We start from the raw sequence: 22,650 nt of genomic DNA on the forward strand, positions 1-22,650 counted from the left end.
TCTCCCCACTAACGTTACAGCCGAGAAAAGAAATATCTTTAATGGTTGCTATGGTGACGTACAGGAAAAAATAAATGATAAGTCGCAGAATAAATCAGGAACGATAGATGTCAATAAAAGAATGACGGTAGACTGGCTATTTATAACAGTTTTCTCCCACGCATGTTTACACAGACATACATACATACATATATATATATATATATATATATATATATATATATATATATATATATATATATTTTTTTTTTTTTTTTTTTTTTTTATTACAGCAATATCGGAAAACCTTACCGCCATGCACTAAGTGGGCCCCCAACTTCTATAATAGGGATGGCACACATATATATATAATTTGTTGGGTGTATGGTCTGTGCTCTTGGTCAGAATGACACCAGTATAATAGTGTATGTGACTAGTGATCACCGATATCTACAATGCAGCAATCCAGAGACCAAAAGGTAAAATGAAGTTCAAAAAGGCGCAGCTGCCAAATCTCCCTCAGTCTCAGGGGGCCGTCACTTGTCACCCTGCTGCAAACAAGAAGCCATCGCGCTCACTTACTGTAGGGTCACATATGGACGAAGTACCCCCGACCCAAAGTGAGCGGAGCAATGACACAATGGGACACTCCGGGGATACATAGTCAATAAATAAAACGTTGCAATGACGTTGTTGCAAATGTGCTGCTGTAACAGTGATAACAGACAGTCGGGGAAGTGTATCAAACATTGCAGAGAGTGGTGAAGTTGCCCATAGCAACCAATATGCTGCTGGTTAGCATTTATCAAATATTCTATAAAATGATAGCCAGAAGCTGATTGGTCCTATATTTACCAGACTAAATGGCCGCCTCACTCATAGCTAAAACCTTTATTATTGGGGGAAGGTCTAACTAAACTAAAGATAAATTAGTGACATGCCAATCTCTGGTCTCACCAAGGCGCCAATGGTGCAAACTAATCAAAAACAACGCTTGGTAGACAGACTCCAAAAGTTTTCATTTGGATTGGAATTAATGCTATAATTATGTGGCAATTCCCGGGCTAGTCGTATCCTTGTGTAGTGTAAAGTATATTTGGCACATTCGCATAAATCCTGCTTAGAGAAGGAACATTCCTAGGAGGTAACGGCGGCGCAGGGTGCGTATGGAGAGAAATATGTGCCGCCCGTGAACGGGCACCTCACCACAGCGCAGCATTTTAAGCCGCCCGCCAGACACGTCTCAGCAGTCACACACTGACGGTACTGGGGGAATAACCGTGTGATTATGACACATCCATCCCTGACATTCCACTGTCTGCATTAACCATTCACTCAAGAAGTCGTTTAAAACAAAGTACTGGGAATACAGTGGTTCATAAGACGGGAAAACAGGTTGCTAAATATTCACATTTCCAGCAGTATTTTCCAGAATGGATTACTGGCAGGAATGGCGCCCAATTGAGCGCCAAATTACAGACGCCGGATGTGAAGGACAGATTCATTCCCTGCAAAGGGGGTGTAGTTTTACAGGAGCAGTGGTGGGGGGGCTCATCTGCAGCACTGGGGGAACTGTATGAAAAATCAGAGGTCGACCCGGTGGGCCACCCACAGCGCAAAGTCCGATTTAGTAACCGCCACACAATGCAGTACTAGAATAGGTCATCCACTGAGAAACTCTTTAGAAGTCTCCAGAAATTCATTCACATCTCTTGTAAACACTCGGGGCCACGGATCCGGTCACACCGGCACCAAGCACTGGAAGAAACCCTTTGCCAAATGTAACTTGCGTTTGTTGTACAGAAAGTTGGCATGTACTGTAGGTCGCTAAGGGTCTGTGCCACGTACCTTCCGTAAAGTGGGCACGGATGCTGCTGTCGCAGCGGTGACCTGTGCACACATTTCTTAAGGCGTAAATTACACCCATCTCTGTGCCAACTTAGTGCCAGCCCAAGAATGTTTTACCAAAAATGTCCATATTCCCAAAACCTCTCCCAGTCTCTGCCCCATCAACGCCTTGTTCTCTCCCCCATGAGGCCATTGCACAGACGACCTGTAATTTAGTCTATTAATACTCTAGAGAGAATCTATTTTACACTCACCTAAGGGCAAACTTTGGGAAAATATTTAAGGCACGCTCAATTCATCATTCGCTGACTGCAGCGCGCAGAAGGCACCTGAACTACCGGTGAGAGAGGGGGCTTATCCAACGCCGGACAAGACCGCCGGGAAGCCGGCTACACGCCGTAACACAGGTGGGCTCCAAAATAACGCAACAGGGAAATAAGAGACTTTTAACCATCAAATACCATATGAAACAATGGCTGGTTCACAACATACAACCGCAGCAAAGAGGGACATGAAACGACTTGTTGGGGAATCTTGAAGCAGAAGATTTCAAAGTATCAAGCGCCAGATCTTATCCAAGTTCAAGGGAAATGCTGGAATCCTTTTCAAAGCAGGAGCGACTCCCCCACAGGAATATCCGACACACACGGCCCCTCAGACAAACACAGGCTTGTACTACCCACAGGCCCAGGGTGAAACTTGGCACCCAGGCGTCAGATCTGTGGCGCTGGTAAGAAGCGTCCCGTCAGCTGCAGCTCTGATTGGACCTTTACTGGCCTGGTTATAATTACACTGAATCTGCATTGTTTTCCCGTTTCCTTATCTAAAGATTCTGCAGCTAAATAAGACAGCGACAAATAGAATCAAATTCAAAATCCCCAGATTGATGTCCGGTTTCTGGGATAGGCAATTAGCAAACCTTACGGAGGTGGCGCTGAGTCATATTACACGATGAATTGTTAAATATAGGATATCCGAGACCTAAATTGTACGCAATATTACAGGAGGAAAATGATGGAGACGTCATATCTAGCAGTGTTCAGGCCATACATAGACAATACAATATATCCATACACGGATCATCCTCTCCCACCTTACTAATTACACCAGACAGACTGGAGGGGAAAAAGGGGCGGTGTCCAATTTCACCGGTGTACGGGGCAGCGCGTGGTCGGCACCGGGCCAAGGGGCAGCGCGTGGTCGGCACCGGGCCACGGGGCAGCGCGTGGTCGGCACCGGGCCACGGGGCAGCGCGTGGTCGGCATCGGGCAGCGCGTGGTCAGCACCGGGGTACAGGGCAGCGCGTGGTCAGCACCGGGGTACAGGGCAGCGCGTGGTCAGCACCGGGGTACAGGGCAGCGCGTGGTCAGTACCGGGGTACAGGGCAGCGTGTGGTCAGCACCCGGGTACGTGTGGTCAGCACCCGGGTACAGGGCAGCGTGTGGTCAGCACCCGGGTACAGGGCAGCGTGTGGTCAGCACCCGGGTACAGGGCAGCGTGTGGTCAGCACCCGGGTACAGGGCAGTGTGTGGTTAGCACCCGGGTACAGGGCAGCATTTGGTCAGCACCAGGGTACAGGGCAGAGTGTGGTCAGTACCAGGGTACAGGGCAGAGTGTGGTCAGTACCAGGGTACAGGGCAGCGTGTGGTCAGCACCAGGGTACAGGGCAGAGTGTGGTCAGTACCAGGGTACAGGGCAGAGTGTGGTCAGTACCCGGGTACAGGGCAGCATGGTCAGCACCAACACTTATTGAGGGTGCGGCCTATTCTTCTTTGTGTCATCAATAATAAAATAAAACTAATAACCATATTATCTCAGAGCCGGCAATACCAGTCTAGTAATACAGCATTATGCCGACCTCCAGCTGTCCCATTACTGCACGTAGAACGGACGCTCCTCTCCACCCTAGTGTCAGGTGGCATCTGCAGAAGAGTCTGTGTACACCCACGGTTCTGCGGTAGCTGGAATTCCAGCCTAAACCTCAGTGTATTGCTTGGCAACATGTGAATACGCCAGACAATTGCCAGGCTTTAAAGTCCTGATTCAGTTAGATTTAGGGGATATAAACCATTGGCACGCCCCCAGTTTATAAGCGTGCCACGTACAGCATGAGGGGACTATTAATCACTGAGATATTCCTTGCTGTAAGTGTAAATAACTGTAACAGAATGGGGGAAATGTATCAAACCTTGGAGAGAGAACAAGTACCAGCCGATCAGCTCCCTACTGCCATGTTACCGGCTGTGCTTGAAAAATGACAATTAGGAGCTGATTGGTTGGTACTTTATCTCTCTCCCCACGGCTCAGTACATAGACCCCAAAGAGGACGGATATAAAGTTCCAACCAAAGACAGGTATAACAGTATATGTATAAATGGTGCATTACATGGGTAGCAGCAGACAATATGGGCCACAAAGAGTTCAGTAATAACAATGTTACAATAAAAACATGAATATAGGAATATGTTCCTTTCACAGGTAAATGTAACGTCAAAGTAAAGAAGAACAAAGCAGAGCAAGTTTCCAGGATCCCAACTCCAAAACCGGACCCCTGGAATCAGCGTGGTCCCATCACCACCACCAAAATGCGAACCCTTCAGAGTACCGCTCGCAACTTAAAAACATGTCACCCCCAAAACTAATCAGCCTCCACTGTCACTGCCATCCACATGGATAGGAAAACAACAGTTGGAGCAAAGAGTGTGTGAGGAAAGCAACCACTGGGATTCAGGGATACTCTGAGAATACACAGCTGTCCAACATGAAGATAGAGAGCGCCCAACCCCACCACAGCGAGGGAGGGGGGGGGGAGGGGGGGCAAGACAACAACCCAGCCTGCCAATCCAGCACAACCAGCTCAGTACACGCCAGACAGCTAATCTAGGGGCAGGATTCAGTCATGGCACTGCCCACAGAAACTGGTACTCCTGGCTTGTGTCTTTGAGTTGACAAAAAAAAAAATGTTTTTAATGATTTGTGCAGAGTGGTTAGCATTGCTCCCTCACTACGCCGGAGTCATGGTTAGCTCCAACCACGGCTCCTACTTTGTGGCAGCTGACCAAAATAGGCCCTAATGTTTGTGTGTCTGATGATGTGAATTATTACATACACCATCAAGTTAGTGCGCCCAAGATAGCTGCTTCCTCCTGCGCAATATTGTAAAGTGCTTTAAGTCCTACTGGTAGATAGGCTCTATATAAATAATTATACTAGGTTTCAATTATTAAATAAGTCCAGCATGCTTCCCATGAAGCAGGGTATTCGGGAAGCGCCTCCCTGCTAACGTGGCAGGCACAGACTGACTGAGAGCCGGGCAGACTTACCTTATAGGAATATGCGGCATGGATCCATTTTATCATAATCAATTTTAATAAATACAGAGAAGGTCCAGTGGTGTTCCAGCAGTGCACACTCCCGACAGCCCTAGACCCCAACACCCCAAGTCACCTATTGGGACCAGGTATTACTTCCACCAACAACTGGATGGAATCAGCCTTTATAGAAAACAATACAGCACAATAATGATCACTGACTAGAGTGCACTACTATAGATCAGGCAGATAATCGTGGGCGGCCTGTGGATCCGCAGCTACTGCAGAACCTCGGATTCCCAGCATGCATCTAGAGTGCGCTTCTAAGACTCAGGTCAGGGAAGAACCACGCAGGTTATCCTGCCAGGTGACACATCTGCGGCCCTGAAAGTCACCACATTCCTTGGAAAGCATGTCACGCAGGATTTATCTGCAGAGAATGGAGTCTTTCACGGCTGGTGAGACGTAGGATTCCGCAGGTAGTTAGCGGCAGAGATTACACCTTATCTCAGGTATTCTAGGCATGCAAATATTCCTATTACACAAGCAGGGATGCTTACATAGGCCGCCACTGGCGGGAAGGTTCTGCCGGATACAGCGCTGGAAACACTGCAGCCGCGTCTTCTCGGGACAGGCCAACAAATCATCTCATTTACTATCAATACACTAATAATTATTACCAATGGTATTTATTCATGTTATCTCAGCCCTAAGGCACCTTTCCCCTCGCAGTAACCCTTCCTAGCCTCTCAATAATGTAACCCTTCTAATCCCTGTAGTAATGATGCTGCAGGTCTCCGAATACTCACAAATTCTCCTATGTCCTGCTTGCAAATAGGTGTCCAAAACCGTACCCCATATTCAAGCTGTGACATGACTAGTGATCTATACAGTGTATTAGTGTTAGTATGGTATGCCGGCGGCTGGGAACCCGGCCGCAAGAATGCCTGCAGCAGGGCGAGCGCAACGAATCGCCTTGCGGGCACACTGCGCTCGCCACGCGGCGGACTCGGTGGCTCACCACAGGGTCTATTCCCACTCTGAGTGTCATGGGAAAAGCCCGTTAGCCGGGATTCCGGCTGTCGGCACAGTCAGTGGTCGGGATTCCAGCGTAGGTATCCTGACCGCCGGCAATGTAACCGCACGGACTATAGCAGATTCATATTCTTAGAAATGCTGCCATGCGATACACGATTTATTGCTTTCTGTACCACAAAGGGCTTTATTGTAGCTGACCAGGTTGTGATGACTGTTGCTAAATGCCAACCTGTGCATCAGACGTGAGACCTGTCGTGTTAGTACAGCCGCGCACATCCCCCCTCTAGATGGTTTATCCGCCACTTGCAAAAGGTTGCAGTCTTTTATAACAGATAGAAAACGCCGTCCTCTGCCAGACTCACATTTCCCAGTCATACAAGCAAAAAGAAAGCATTAACTTGGTTTCTGTGCAGGGTAAATACTGGCTGCTTCTGCATGTAGCCCACACATGTTAGACAGCTTTATTACACTGCAATTTAGACTTCAGTATGAACGCACTTCACCCAAATCTAACTCTCTCTCTGCACGTTACATCTGCCCCACCTGCACTGCCCATAACAATAAAGACATTTATTGTTTCCACATGCAGGGCAAATACTGGCTGCTTTTGCATGTAGCCCACAGATGCTGGCCAGCTTTATTATTGCACAGCTCTTAAGAGGAGTTTGGTATACTTACATACTCTCCTGGAAGTTGCGGGAGAATCACAATGTTTCAGGCAGTCTCCCGCACCTCCACTGGAAGAGTGGGTACTCCACCCGCATCCAGCCACTTCATAGAGAAGACGACTGCTGGAATTGTGGGTCCGATTAGAGAGGGCGGGGCTTAATGACACATTTGCTTCATTTAGCCCCACCCATTCACCACAGACCTTTAAATCGTGGCCGTTTGTTGCGGTGGGAGTGGGGCTTAATGGTGGCTTCTCCCGGAGAGGAGTTTTTAAAAGTAGGTAAGTATGGAGTTTGGACACGCCCCTTTCAAAATGAAATCTACGTTGCATCTGCCGCACAAGCAGCGCAGCATAGTGTTATCCAGGTACAAAGTTCTACTTGCATACATTCTGCCTCTGCATGGAGCTGCGATTCCCTGTATTATCTCACCCATCCTGTCCACGTCACTAGGAAATGGGCGGGATGTGGGAGAGATCACCTACGCTTCCAGGGGTGCGGGGGGACTACCCAAAAAAATTGGAAGCCTCCCGCAACTTCCAGGAGAGTAGCAATACCATCAGGGAGGCGTCCGATTGGATCCAAATGTATTCTGCAGCAGGACAATGACCCCAAACATATAGCCAATGTCATTAAGAACTATCTTCAGCGTAAAGAAGAACAAGGAGTCCTGGAAGTGATGATATGGCCCCACAGAGCCCTGATCTCATCATCATCAGGTCTGTCTGGGATTACGTGAAGCGATAAAAGGATTTGAGCAATCCTACATCCACAGAAGATCTGTAGTTAGCTCTACAAGATGTCTGGAATAACCTCCCTGCCGAGTTCCCTCAAAAACTTTTGAAAGCGTTCTTACTTTGCAGTATTTTTTCCACACCTGCCTAAAACTTTTGCACAGTACTGTATATGAACAATTTAGCGGTGAAACTGGGGTCACTCATGGTACCTCCAAGGGCATTTCAAAGTCACCACAACGGCAATCTGCCCCAACTCATTTCAAGGTCCTTCTCTACTTTGTCCCTACAAAGGGCTTGCAAATTACCCGAATATTTAGATTTCAAACAGAAAAAGTCCTTCTATATGTCACCCTGTCCAAGTGAAGAGGAGACTGACTGACTGACTGACTGGCTGATGGCCGATGATATATAACAGGAGCATAACTCGCTTTCTCTGGGACCTTCACATCCCTTCTATTCAGCAAATAATCTCTTCGCCACATATGTTGCGGAAAGTCAAGTTCAGGAAAACAGGTCATGCCGCGACCCCGCAGGTTGTGTTTATGCGAAGTGCGACAACGTGATGTAAGAAAGGGGCATTGGGAAACCGTAATAAATCAGAGACGAGTGCCCTTATCTCTGCACCGCACATGTTGTGATCACTGTACAACGAGAGACCAGATCTCTACAGACAAGGGACGGACATCTCAGGAGGATTACATGGAAGAGATTTGCTGCAGATAGAATAAAAAGAGTCGTAAAAAGAAATAAAACTATATTGCATTCACTCTCACCTTAGATAACCTGTAGAACTACAAGTGCCACACTGCACATGAAGTTCAATGTGCAAAGCAAACCATCACCGCTATCTGCAACAAGGAGGCCTATTTATCAAGCATTTTTTTTCCAGAAAATGATGTTGAAACTGCATAATTGGATGAATTACTGCTATGTACTAACAGCCTAATGCAGGAGATGTCACAGGAACCGCCTGCAGACCGCAGACCCCGCTACCATCCTGCTATGTACTAACAGCCTAATGCAGGAGATGTCACAGGAACCGCCTGCAGACCACAGTCCCCGCTACCATCCTGCTATGTACTAACAGCCTAATGCAGGAGATGTCACAGGAACCACCTGCAGACCGCAGTCCCCGCTACCATCCTGCTATGTACTAACAGCCTAATGCAGGAGATGTCACAGGAACCGCCTGCAGACCGCAGTCCCCGCTACCATCCTGCTATGTACTAACAGCCTAATGCAGGAGATGTCACAGGAACCGCCTGCAGACCGCAGTCCCCGCTACCATCCTGCTATGTACTAACAGCCTAATGCAGGAGATGTCACAGGAACCGCCTGCAGACCGCAGTCCCCGCTACCATCCTGCTATGTACTAACAGCCTAATGCAGGAGATGTCACAGGAACCGCCTGCAGACCGCAGTCCCCGCTACCATCCTGCTATGTACTAACAGCCTAATGCAGGAGATGTCACAGGAACCGCCTGCAGACCACAGTCCCCGCTACCATCCTGCTATGTACTAACAGCCTAATGCAGGAGATGTCACAGGAACCGCCTGCAGACCACAGTCCCCGCTACCATCCTGCTATGTACTAACAGCCTAATGCAGGAGATATCACAGGAACCGCCTGCAGACCACAGTCCCCGCTACCAACCTGCTATGTACTAACAGCCTAATGCAGGAGATGTCACAGGAACCGCCTGCAGACCGCAGTCCCCGCTACCATCCTGCTATGTACTAACAGCCTAATGCAGGAGATGTCACAGGAACCGCCTGCAGACCACAGTCCCCGCTACCATCCTGCTATGTACTAACAGCCTAATGCAGGAGATGTCACAGGAACCGCCTGCAGACCACAGTCCCCGCTACCATCCTGCTATGTACTAACAGCCTAATGCAGGAGATGTCACAGGAACCGCCTGCAGACCACAGTCCCCGCTACCATCCTGCTATGTACTAACAGCCTAATGCAGGAGATGTCACAGGAACCGCCTGCAGACCGCAGTCCCCGCTACCATCCTGCTATGTACTAACAGCCTAATGCAGGAGATGTCACAGGAACCGCCTGCAGACCGCAGTCCCCGCTACCATCCTGCTATGTACTAACAGCCTAATGCAGGAGATGTCACAGGAACCGCCTGCAGACCGCAGACCCCGCTACCATCCTGCTATGTACTAACAGCCTAATGCAGGAGATGTCACAGGAACCACCTGCAGACCGCAGTCCCCGCTACCATCCTGCTATGTACTAACAGCCTAATGCAGGAGATGTCACAGGAACCGCCTGCAGACCGCAGACCCCGCTACCATCCTGCTATGTACTAACAGCCTAATGCAGGAGATGTCACAGGAACCGCCTGCAGACCGCAGTCCCCGCTACCATCCTGCTATGTACTAACAGCCTAATGCAGGAGATGTCACAGGAACCGCCTGCAGACCGCAGTCCCCGCTACCATCCTGCTATGTACTAACAGCCTAATGCAGGAGATGTCACAGGAACCGCCTGCAGACCGCAGACCCCGCTACCATCCTGCTATGTACTAACAGCCTAATGCAGGAGATGTCACAGGAACCGCCTGCAGACCACAGTCCCCGCTACCATCCTGCTATGTACTAACAGCCTAATGCAGGAGATGTCACAGGAACCACCTGCAGACCGCAGACCCCGCTACCATCCTGCTATGTACTAACAGCCTAATGCAGGAGATGTCACAGGAACCGCCTGCAGACCGCAGTCCCAGCTACCATCCTGCTATGTACTAACAGCCTAATGCAGGAGATGTCACAGGAACCGCCTGCAGACCGCAGTCCCCGCTACCAACCTGCTATGTACTAACAGCCTAATGCAGGAGATGTCACAGGAACCGCCTGCAGACCGCAGACCCCGCTACCATCCTGCTATGTACTAACAGCCTAATGCAGGAGATGTCACAGGAACCGCCTGCAGACCGCAGTCCCCGCTACCAACCTGCTATGTACTAACAGCCTAATGCAGGAGATGTCACAGGAACCGCCTGCAGACCGCAGTCCCCGCTACCATCCTGCTATGTACTAACAGCCTAATGCAGGAGATGTCACAGGAACCGCCTGCAGACCGCAGTCCCAGCTACCATCCTGCTATGTACTAACAGCCTAATGCAGGAGATGTCACAGGAACCGCCTGCAGACCGCAGTCCCCGCTACCATCCTGCTATGTACTAACAGCCTAATGCAGGAGATGTCACAGGAACCACCTGCAGACCGCAGACCCCGCTACCATCCTGCTATGTACTAACAGCCTAATGCAGGAGATGTCACAGGAACCGCCTGCAGACCGCAGACCCCGCTACCATCCTGCTATGTACTAACAGCCTAATGCAGGAGATGTCACAGGAACCGCCTGCAGACCGCAGTCCCCGCTACCATCCTGCTATGTACTAACAGCCTAATGCAGGAGATGTCACAGGAACCACCTGCAGACCGCAGACCCCGCTACCATCCTGCTATGTACTAACAGCCTAATGCAGGAGATGTCACAGGAACCGCCTGCAGACCGCAGTCCCCGCTACCATCCTGCTATGTACTAACAGCCTAATGCAGGAGATGTCACAGGAACCACCTGCAGACCGCAGTCCCCGCTACCATCCTGCTATGTACTAACAGCCTAATGCAGGAGATGTCACAGGAACCGCCTGCAGACCGCAGTCCCCGCTACCATCCTGCTATGTACTAACAGCCTAATGCAGGAGATGTCACAGGAACCGCCTGCAGACCGCAGTCCCAGCTACCATCCTGCTATGTACTAACAGCCTAATGCAGGAGATGTCACAGGAACCGCCTGCAGACCGCAGTCCCAGCTACCATCCTGCTATGTACTAACAGCCTAATGCAGGAGATGTCACAGGAACCACCTGCAGACCCCGCTACCATCCTGCTATGTACTAACAGCCTAATGCAGGAGATGTCACAGGAACCGCCTGCAGACCGCAGTCCCCGCTACCATCCTGCTATGTACTAACAGCCTAATGCAGGAGATGTCACAGGAACCACCTGCAGACCGCAGTCCCCGCTACCATCCTGCTATGTACTAACAGCCTAATGCAGGAGATGTCACAGGAACCACCTGCAGACCGCAGTCCCCGCTACCATCCTGCTATGTACTAACAGCCTAATGCAGGAGATGTCACAGGAACCACCTGCAGACCCCGCTACCATCCTGCTATGTACTAACAGCCTAATGCAGGAGATGTCACAGGAACCACCTGCAGACCGCAGACCCCGCTACCATCCTGCTATGTACTAACAGCCTAATGCAGGAGATGTCACAGGAACCGCCTGCAGACCGCAGTCCCCGCTACCATCCTGCTATGTACTAACAGCCTAATGCAGGAGATGTCACAGGAACCGCCTGCAGACCGCAGTCCCCGCTACCATCCTGCTATGTACTAACAGCCTAATGCAGGAGATGTCACAGGAACCGCCTGCAGACCGCAGTCCCCGCTACCATCCTGCTATGTACTAACAGCCTAATGCAGGAGATGTCATAGGAACCACCTGCAGACCGCAGACCCCGCTACCATCCTGCTATGTACTAACAGCCTAATGCAGGAGATGTCACAGGAACCGCCTGCAGACCGCAGTCCCCGCTACCATCCTGCTATGTACTAACAGCCTAATGCAGGAGATGTCACAGGAACCGCCTGCAGACCGCAGTCCCCGCTACCATCCTGCTATGTACTAACAGCCTAATGCAGGAGATGTCATAGGAACCACCTGCAGACCGCAGACCCCGCTACCATCCTACCCCTATGTATAAAACTTTGCTCCAGTTCCTTTACAGCATCCTAAGGTATAAACCGCTTTAAACCTATGGAGGCAGGAGAGAGATCTTATGATCTATTTCCCGCAGTCGCCGGCCGGATCGCAAATTCAACACCGTGCGCACGCGCAGTGTCAAATTCCCCGGAGGAGTCTTTCACAAATGAGTAATAGTCTGGCAACATGCCGGGAAAGAGACTCGCAGGGACAGCCGTTATCGCTGCATGTTAACTTTAGTACATAGCAGGGATATTCTCATTCAGAATGAAAGTATCCATTGCGGTACAGATGGTTAATAATCGCAGCAGTGCTACGGTTATTAATACGGGTTGTGTATGGGTTACCGGCAGTCAGGATGCTGGCGTTCAGTATACCGAAGCCGGCATTCCAACAGGGGTGAACCATCTATGTGCTCCCCTCTCCCCAAACCCTTCCTGCCCACAGCCTAATCCTAACCCTCTCCCATTAGTACTTAAACCTAAGCTCCCTCGGTGGTGCCTAAATTTTAGCACCCCCCTCCCCCGCAGCCTAACCTTAACCTCTCTCCTTGCGCAGCCTAACACTAACCTCCTGGTGTGGCGCCTAAACCTAACCCCCCTCTCCCCACTCCCGGCCCTAAACCTAACCCTCCTGCTATACATACGGTCGGGATGCCGCCGTCTGTGTCCTGACCTTTTTGTGATTCCAGTGTCGGTATTCCAGCTGCCGTGATCCCAACAGCCGTCATCTTGACCGGATCCCATTAATACATAGGACCCAAGGGTCGTCGTTCTTCCACTGACCAATACGATAGTTTTTTAGGATGATTCGTTCCTACATATTTTCATTGTACAAGGACAGTTTTTCGCGCCACGCACATGGAACGACGACACCACTCTCACTGACTGAGTAATCACCGACCACGCTGTGTCTGGACAGCTGAACACATATTTCCTCCGAAAACAGATTGTGCAATAACCAATTCCTTAGACTACACCTGTGAATCTGCGCAGACGTATAGCTACCTGTGATGTAGGGCTCGGTAGTAATAGGCGCGGGGATGGCTGCGCTGCGCACGCAGAGAGCTTTCCAGCGAGAGCAGGGTACAATGGTGTAACGTGCAGGGGGCTGGTTACACCAGCTTAAGGGGAGATTCAATTACCGGCGGTGGGTAATTAATACAGGTAGCCTCAGGCTGTAATGGGGGAAGATATTCAATTAGCCTCCCGACTTCTCCTGAAATACTGGCTAACGCCCATTAACTTCATGTGTTACCAGGCGTTAACGCGTGGAATCTGAGAAAAATTCAAAGATTTCAGCGTTAACAGGTTCGCGGGACCAGATAACTGAGTTATCAGGGATTTTGTTTCCGCCTGGGAAACACAAATCCCAGATAATTGAATAGCCAACGTGGGGGGGGGGGGGGGTAATAAGCCGTGGTAAATTACCTCAGTGAACTGAATTCCCCCCTTAGTGGTATAGTAATAGTTCACAGAAATTATAGGGCAATCCCACCGGTAACGGAATCACCTTTTTAATGAGTGATAAACTCTATTTATCATACAATTGCCACAACTAATGCGAGCAAATCACCAAAACCCAACAGCCCACATTAAACACCACATAAAATACTATCAAAATAAAGTGCTGTCTTGTGTAAGTTATCCCTGATAGATCAGCCGACTGATAACGGAACCCCCATTCATGAGACGTTACTATCTGCGTGCACACAAACATGAGAAATTTCGCTTCCGTAACGAAATGTACATTTTCCCAATGTTATTGCAGGATTGGTACATCCCGGGGTACAGCTACATACATTTAGTAAAGATACAGTATGACTATTTGTGTAACCGGATATTGAGATTTGGGGTGAGATGTACTAAGCATCACATCCGCAATGTGATACATCCCGCCACTTATCGGATACAGGGCCTAATAAACACCTGATTTCTCGCTAGCTATTTTTTGCAGCGCTGCGATCAGATAGTCGCCGCCTATAGGAGAGTGTATTTTCGCTTTGCAAGTGTGCGATCGCCTGTGCAGCCGAGCGGTACAAAAAAGTTTTGCGCAGTTTCTGAGTTGCCCAGAACTTACTCAGCCGCTGCGATCACATCAGCCTGTCCGGTCCCGGAATTGACGTCAGACACCCGCCCTGCAAACGCCTGGACACGCCTGCGTTTTTCCAACCACTCCCAGAAAACGTTCAGTTGCCACCCACAAACGCCCTCTTCCGGTCAATCACCCTGCGATCGGCTGTGCGAATGGATTCTTCGTTGAATCCATCGCACAGCAACGATCCGCTTTGTACCTGTACGACGCGCCTGCGCATTGCGGTGCATACGCATGCACAGTTCTGCCCTGATCAAAGCGCATATACCGGTATTAATAACGGCGGTATGTAACTAGAAATGCGCGGTTTTCATAGTTCATCTAGACAATTATGTGAGAATTTAATCAGACACATTTTCGTTGCTTTATATGCAAATGAATGAAAGCCTGCCTATTATATGGTTTTAATTCCATAAACGCTGATCGTTTAAAGAGCCCTAATATGGAGTAATAGATATCACAAATCAAAGTGATTTTCCTCTATTGCCAAAATACAGCGCTTACACGGATCAATAACGGCAACATCTGGTGACTAATGTTTAATAGAAATCCCATTAGTCCATATCGAAAAGGGATATTAACAGGGATGGTGTCTGTCTTTTATTGTTTGATCCCCTTATCTGCCCTTAGTACATGGACCCAGAATAATACAAAAAATAAAATGTATAAGTCACATTTGTGAATCATCATCTTACATGTCTGCAATCCTTCATATAAACAGCAATCCCACATGATGCTCGGGACCCTTCCGATTCAAATGCCACTTGGCTGACACATGTGAAAATTATGGGGGTCATTCCAACCCGATCGCTCGCTGCATTTTATCGTGATTGACAGGCAGAGGTGGTCGCAAGGCGGGAGGGGGCTGGACGGTGGCGTTAAGCCACCATTTAGGGGGCGTGGCCGGACCATTGGGGGAGGGGCGGGCCGCGGCGGCTGCATGACGTCTCACACAGCCGCTGCAGCGACGATCAACTCCTGGCCAGCGGCAGGAGGTGCGCTGACCGGGAGTTACTCCACAAATACAAATGCATCACCGCTGTGCGATGCTTTTGTATTTGTGTTTGGGAGGGGGGGGGGGGGGCGGACTGACATACGGGGCGGACTAGCCCTGTGCTGGGCGTCACTCCGCATGTTAGGGAAGATGATCGTAGCTGTGCTAAATTTAGCACAGCTACGATCAACTCGGAATGACCCCCTATATTAGGACAGGAATCAATGATGAGGTTTATACGAACAGCATAAAAGACCCGCTGTGTGGGTCATGTCTGGAACGCACTTAAAACAGCATTAGGCTACCACGCAGAGATGAGGCGTGTTAACAAATCATTGCGATGGTCTGTAAGAGGGGTGTTCGTGTAGTTAACAATTCTCCCTTTATTTGTTTTTGGTTTTTTCAGGCTACTATTAATGATTGATCATTCTAATGGCCTACCATATCATATGAAACATGATGATGTAGTGAACAGAGAGGCTTAGAAACATCCCTCTGAGCTCTGTTTTCTCTATTACGCCATACCCCTTTTCTTCTCCTGCTCTACTGTCAAATAGTTTGCAGAGAGCTGTGTAAGCCCAAGTCTGGCAGCCATACTGGTTCTCTCTCCAGAGATTTTGAAAACGATAATGACTGTCGGTGTGCCAATTTATAAATAAATACTATCAGATAATAGATGGCAAAATTCATTTTTGAATAAAGTATCTAAACAACAGTGGGAAAGCTAAACCACAAAGGACGCATTTTGCATTTTCAGGACCCACACAAAGGCAAGACCTAAGGTGAATCACATCATCAAAGTCCCACAAACTTCACAAGACAGAAGGAGTATAGGGTGACCTACACTCTTGGAAGGATTCACCTGCATATTAAGGATTCTCACAGACAATACAAGAGAGCAGGAAAGTATTCCATCAAGCCCTGAAATGGGTGACTGCCCTGCAAAAGTCATCCCTGAATCACGTAGCCATGAAAAGCTGAGGTCGCTGCAGGACAAAATAAAAGCTAAATAAATCACAATACAGTCAGTACGAGACATCATCAGAATTTCTCATGGAAGAAAGAGAAAACGCAGGTACACACTAAATACTAAAAACTCTGTTACTCAGAATAATTATAATAAACTCTGCAATACAATTGAGGTACTTAGCATAATTTTGCCCAAAAATATGAGCTCACCAGCGGCAACCTCATTTGGTGGGTCCCTAACATTACTAAGGTTCAAGTCTAGAGCACAGGACCCTCCACTGGACTTAAACCTTAGTAATGTTAGGGACCCACCAGATGAGGTCACCTGGTCGCGGTTGGTGGGCTCATATTTTTGGCCAAAATTATTCTAAGCACCTCAATTTTACTGTTATATTGCAGAGTTTATTATAATTATTCAGTGTTTTGTGCTTAAGAGTATTTTCGATTTTTTTATGTGGAAGTACAAGTCTCAGCATGGTAGCACATCTCATTTAGAATTAGTGTGCGCAGTCCCAGCTCTCCCTTCCCCACAGAATCTTTTATGGAGTCTGCAAAAACTGTGCCTCTATTAGCAGCCGTGGAGAGGACCCGGCATTTGTGACCTGAAAGCGGTATCACATAGTGAGCACGTTCTACGCAATCCATTCTGATTTTGCAATTAACACTACACAGAATTTTATGCTCAAGTTTTAATTGCTATCCTTTAACTTCTGAATTGCACGAGGGGTAAGAAGGTCAGCCACTATGGACCAGTCACAGGAAGCCGAGCGTGATACTGAAATGCTTGGCTGCAAATACACAGGCAGAAAACATGAGACGTACGAAATATGATAAAGAGAAGCAACCGCTGGTCTGAAAACAACGGGTTACAACCAAACGCCTACGGGAGAATAGCTAGCAGGATTAGGGGGGGGGTCATTCAGATCCGATTGCACGCTAGCTGTTTATTGCAGCATGCGATTGGGTCTGAACTGTGCATGCGTATGCACCGCAATGTGCAGGCACGTCGCCCTGCGGCGACGGGGATCGCCGGGTTTTACGAAGAAACAGATCACACCGGCGATCGCAAGAAGATTGACAGGAAGAGGCCGTTTGTGGGCGGCAACTAACCGTTTTCAGGGAGTGTCCGAGAGAACGCAGGCGTGCCCAGCCGTTTCGGACGTCAGCACCGGCCCGGATCATCGCAGCGGCTGAGTCAGTCCTGGGCTGTGCAGAGACTGCACAAACTTTTGTTTGTGCGGCTCTGTGCACATCCGTCCGCACCCCTGCACACCGATTACCCCCTCCCCCTGTAGACGGCGATTACCTGGTCGCAGAAGTGCAAAAAACAGCCTGCTTGCGATCAAGTCTGAATTAGGCCCTAGGTGCGCAGCAGTGCCATGATAATAAACACTCCATATTAAACTGCGCCCATTGCGTACCAGCTGTAACTGGCAGGGATAGTGGTAGCGACAGCTGCTGCCCCTGCGAGTTTCTTCCCCAGGATATCGGAGGAGTCGTTCACACTCTGAGAAAATGACACTGCACATGTACAGGCTGCAGGAGAGGGATCGCATAATCCCTCTCCTATAAGAATACCCCCATAGGCATAAAGTGGTTTATGCAATCTGAGGATGGCTTAAAGAAACAGGGCCAAATCCACTCTTCTGAGTTTAGTACATAGGGGTCAGATTATTGTCCCTATTGATAATAATGGTGACTGCGATCTGCAGCACTAATTACCCATTTGCAGGAGATTTCTGTGACATTAGGCTGTTCGTACATAGCAGGGAAACAACATATTGTGCACACAGCAGTTTCTACATAATTTTATGGAATAAAATCCTTTTATAAGTAGGCTCCTAAAATGTACATAGTACGTGACCATGTCTTCATTATATATTGTATCTGGTTGGGATAAGGAAGCGCTACTTCCTGCGCCAGAGCCCGGAGAATAATTGGACTTTGCAGTGTGCTGTGGGATCCGCTGGGAGCAATTCTGGGTGACAGCAATTTCATTTTCCTCCTATATCACCCTCTTTATTTATGCACAGGAAAATGCACCGGATAATAAGGTTACACCGCCTCTGCAGGTCTTTTTTTAATAGAGAATAGAGAGTGGGTTCTCCTTTACCATAAAGGAGGCCCCGTACATACGGCAGGTTAGGGTCTACACATTCCACTCCTCCGTGCGCAAAAACAGGAAGACCAATCAGCAGCCATGGCGATTACCAAACACCACTGATATCGGTGTAGCCCCCATAGTATAGCCAGCACCTGCCCCGTCACATGCCAACCACACGGTGTAACACCTGATGGAAGACGGGAAATAGAAAGACAGTCTATAGGTTGACGGGGTTCATCATTATTACCCGGCGGTCATTATACCGACGCCGGCATCCCGATAATTGAAATCCTGATTTGTGGGGTGGAAGGGGGGGGGGGAGTATGTTCTCCCCTGTCCCCTACCCCCTAACCTCCCCCTGGTGGTGCCCAACTCTAACCCCATCCTCCCCCGCAGCCTAACCCTAACCCATAGTGCCTAACCCTAACTTAGCCCTGGTGGTACCTAGCCCTAACTCCCTCCCCCCTTTCAGCCTGACCCTACCCCCTAACCCTAAGCTCCCCCTGGTGGTGCCCAACTCTAACCCCATCCTCCCCCGCAGCCTAACCCTAACCCATAGTGCCTAACCCTAACTTAGCCCTGGTGGTACCTAGCCCTAACTCCCTCCCCCCTTTCAGCCTGACCCTAACCCTCCCCCCTTAGTGCTTAAACCTAACCTTTCCCCCGGTGGTGCATGACCCCACCCCCCCTCCTACGTGCAGTCTAAACCTAACCCCACCCACCCTCTCCACAGCCTAAACCTAACCCCACCCGGGTGGCGGCTATACCAATCCCGGGCCCTCACCCTAACCCGCCCGCTATACTTACGTTCGGGATTCCAGTGTCAGTCTCCTGAACCTGTTGGGATTCCGGCGTCTGCATTCTGACGGGTGTCGGTATTCCGACTGCAGGATTTTAACCACATCCCGGTTGACAGAGTCAAAAGGTCAACGCATGGTTTTTCATCATTTATAGGGTTTGGGGTTAGGATTAGAGTAAAGCACTCGGGGGAGAGTTAGGGTTAGGATTAAAATAACCAAACAAAAAAAGTGTCTACCTTTTCTGTGTCGACTATTTGACACTGTTCGACCTATTGATCATCTGGTGTCAACATACTGACTATCAATATAGTGTCAATCTTTTAGTCCGCAGCCTGGTTGGACTTGGTGTTCCATAGAACAGGGATTTTAGTTTAGGAGATGACCGATTATAAAGTTATTAGGATACAGGTACAGTATAATCTTTGTTGAGGACACAAATTTACACGGTAATCAGTTTATAGCCGCAGTCGGGCGACCAAACTGGGTAGAGATCCTGGCGTTCACCCGTATTTGCACCCGATTACCATAATCCGTTGGCTTCATTGGCCAGTCTGCATTTTTCTGCCAATCCGGACGACCACCTGATCAGACTGGCTCTCTGTCCAAACCCCTACGAATTGGGTTTGAAAGTGGCACTGGTATTACCCCGTGCAGGGGCAGCTGATATCCTTAGCAAGACCTGTGCTCCTTAGTGTGTGATGTTCCAGCAGCAATGTGTGCTCCTTAGTGTGTGATGTTCCAGCAGCAATGTGTGCTCCTTAGTGTGTGATGTTCCAGCAGCAATGTGTGCTCCTTAGTGTGTGATGTTCCAGCAACAATGTGTGCTCCTTACTGTGTGATATTCCAGCAGCAATGTGTGCTCCTTAGTGTGTGACGTTCCAGCAGCAATGTGTGCTCCTTAGTGTGTGACGTTCCAGCAGCAATGTGTGCTCCTTAGTGTGTGACGTCCCAGCAGCAATGTGTGCTCCTTAGTGTGTGATGTTCCAGCAGCAATGTGTGCTCCTTAGTGTGTGATGTTCCAGCAGCAATGTGTGCTCCTTAGTGTGTGATGTTCCAGCAGCAATGTGTGCTCCTTAGTGTGTGATGTTCCAGCAGCAATGTGTGCTCCTTAGTGTGTGATGTTCCAGCAGCAATGTGTGCTCCTTAGTGTGTGATGTTCCAGCAGCAATGTGTGCTCCTTAGTGTGTGATGTTCCAGCAGCAATGTGTGCTCCGGGCACAATAGTAGGATCTAACAGACAAGTGTGAAAACTATTTGTATAGAAGTTTCCAAACTCCTCTGGTTTCTCCGACACTTGACAGATCTCACAGGCTGCGCCGAGTCCTCCAATCCTTGAGTCTAGAAAGAGGGGAAAAAACAACAACATCCAAATTCCTTGTACAGAAAGAGCTTCCTGCCGGCAGATTTCACACCCAAATTAAGGAGCACGGTGATATTATTTTTACACCGCTGCTGAAACGTTTAAAGGGCCATTCTTCCCTCCTTGTGTATGTATTGTGTTGGCAGTCACGAGCCGACCGGGCAACAATGCATTCCAATGACTCCGCGGCTGATGACCATAAAGTGACAGGGTCGCACAGCACTTAGTGCCGCGGCCGCAGGAATGTAACCTGCCTTACAAAATACAAAAAATTCCATTCTTTCCTTTGTGCGATCCTTTTCATCGCTGCCTATTGTTGGCTCCTAAGGACAGTGCAGCGATTGTAGAAATTAATACAACATGAATTCAGACAGATGTTTGCAGTGATTTTTTCCAGATACACAACAAACTTCTGGTATTGCTTTAGCAAAACGGTTTTATCCTCCCCACTCCACAATTACATGTTGCTGTGAGGCTGATGCCGAATATTGAGCACATGTGAAAACATTTATGAAAACTGGAGCGCAGGAAACAGATAAATAGGACCTTTCAAACAGCATTACGAAAAGTTTTACTTATTTTTGGAATAGAACGTTCCCCAACTCACATGTTATTCTGCGATCGGCGTAGTAACCACAGGCACAACACATACAAATACAGTAAGTCCGTGCTTTTTTCTGAGGTGCAAACGGCGATCCCAAATGTCAAAACAAAATAAATAAAAGTGGAGACACCGGTGGATGCACAGGGTCCACAGATCACTCATTTTGCAAACCAGTTTTGTAACGGTTGTGTTACAAGATACTAGAAAAAGGGGAGTGACTACAATACACATCTATATGCCGTGGATTGAAGGTTGTGTGCGGCATTTACTAGTACAGTAATCTGTAATGCACACAATGAATGCCAGAGGCTTATGAAGCCTAATAGGTAACATCTCTTAGCCACAGAAATACCAAAATACCAGTCAGGTGATCACACACTCTACTAACACTGCAGCAGTCTGAGTGAATCCACACGTGAAAGACAGGAAGCCGGTACTTCCGCTGCCCACGCAAGTGAACAGAGCGCATCAAACTCAAGCGTTCCTAAGCTTACCTTATGCAGGTTCAGCGGGTCCTTGTTTTGATATTAGAAGATTTTAATTTAATTCAATTTTTTTAATAAACTGCACAAATCTTACAAAAGAAAATAATAAATTTTAAAAAATGTGAGAGATCTGCATTAAATCACAGGTGCACGTCAACCACTGGAAATGGGTTTTTTTCCCGACCGTCACACCTCTCACCTATCAGGAATAATGGAGAATTCATGGCCGCACAAGGCTTTAGTTTTCTCCCAGCACCCAAAAGTCGACAGGTATGCGGGTGGAACTAGTAAAGATCTCAGGAGAGGCGATGGTAACTCCCAGAGGTGGAATGTCTGTAGGAGCTTCACAATCCCGCCCTGTGCAGGTGTGTAAAGGAGAAACTGATTACAGTTTTATAAAGAGAGAAGATAATAAAGTATTTTATTTTATTAACTTGGGAGATCTGCTCCTGTGACACTTCCACCTGATTAACTACTAGCACCAACATGCCAGACAGATGGCAGATTAGAAAAGAACGCATTTCACCTTTCAACCCTTTTCTTAGGATTGCAAGTTGGATCAGCAGGGCAGTCACCAGGGGGGGACTGTGGGGACTAGTGTCCAGGGCTCTTACGAAGAGGGGGACCAGCGTTGGAATTGTCCTAAACTTAGAGAAGACTGTAAGGCCAAGTGGGCAGAGAGTGCAATGTTACGCGTTCTCTCAATATGGCTACAAACGCTGCAACCCACTCTGATCGTTCCCTGAATCAGTACAGAACTGGTGTGTGTAGGTGACCTTCCATGCAATACAAGTCACATATATATTGTCAAACTGATTGAGAACCTGATCCTTTCCTGGGGAATAATTTCATCCCCCAAAGAAAT

General features: G+C 48.5%; 1 protein-coding gene across 2 annotated transcripts in view; it reads right to left on the reverse strand.

The window, feature by feature from the left end:
- PTPN14 (protein tyrosine phosphatase non-receptor type 14) overlaps window positions 1–22,650 on the reverse strand; it is a 122,059-nt gene that overhangs the window by 92,476 nt on the left and 6,933 nt on the right. The gene's annotated exons all lie outside the window — the stretch shown is intronic.

The sequence above is a fragment of the Pseudophryne corroboree genome, chromosome 4 (assembly GCF_028390025.1).
Source record: "Pseudophryne corroboree isolate aPseCor3 chromosome 4, aPseCor3.hap2, whole genome shotgun sequence".
NCBI lineage: Eukaryota > Metazoa > Chordata > Amphibia > Anura > Myobatrachidae > Pseudophryne > Pseudophryne corroboree.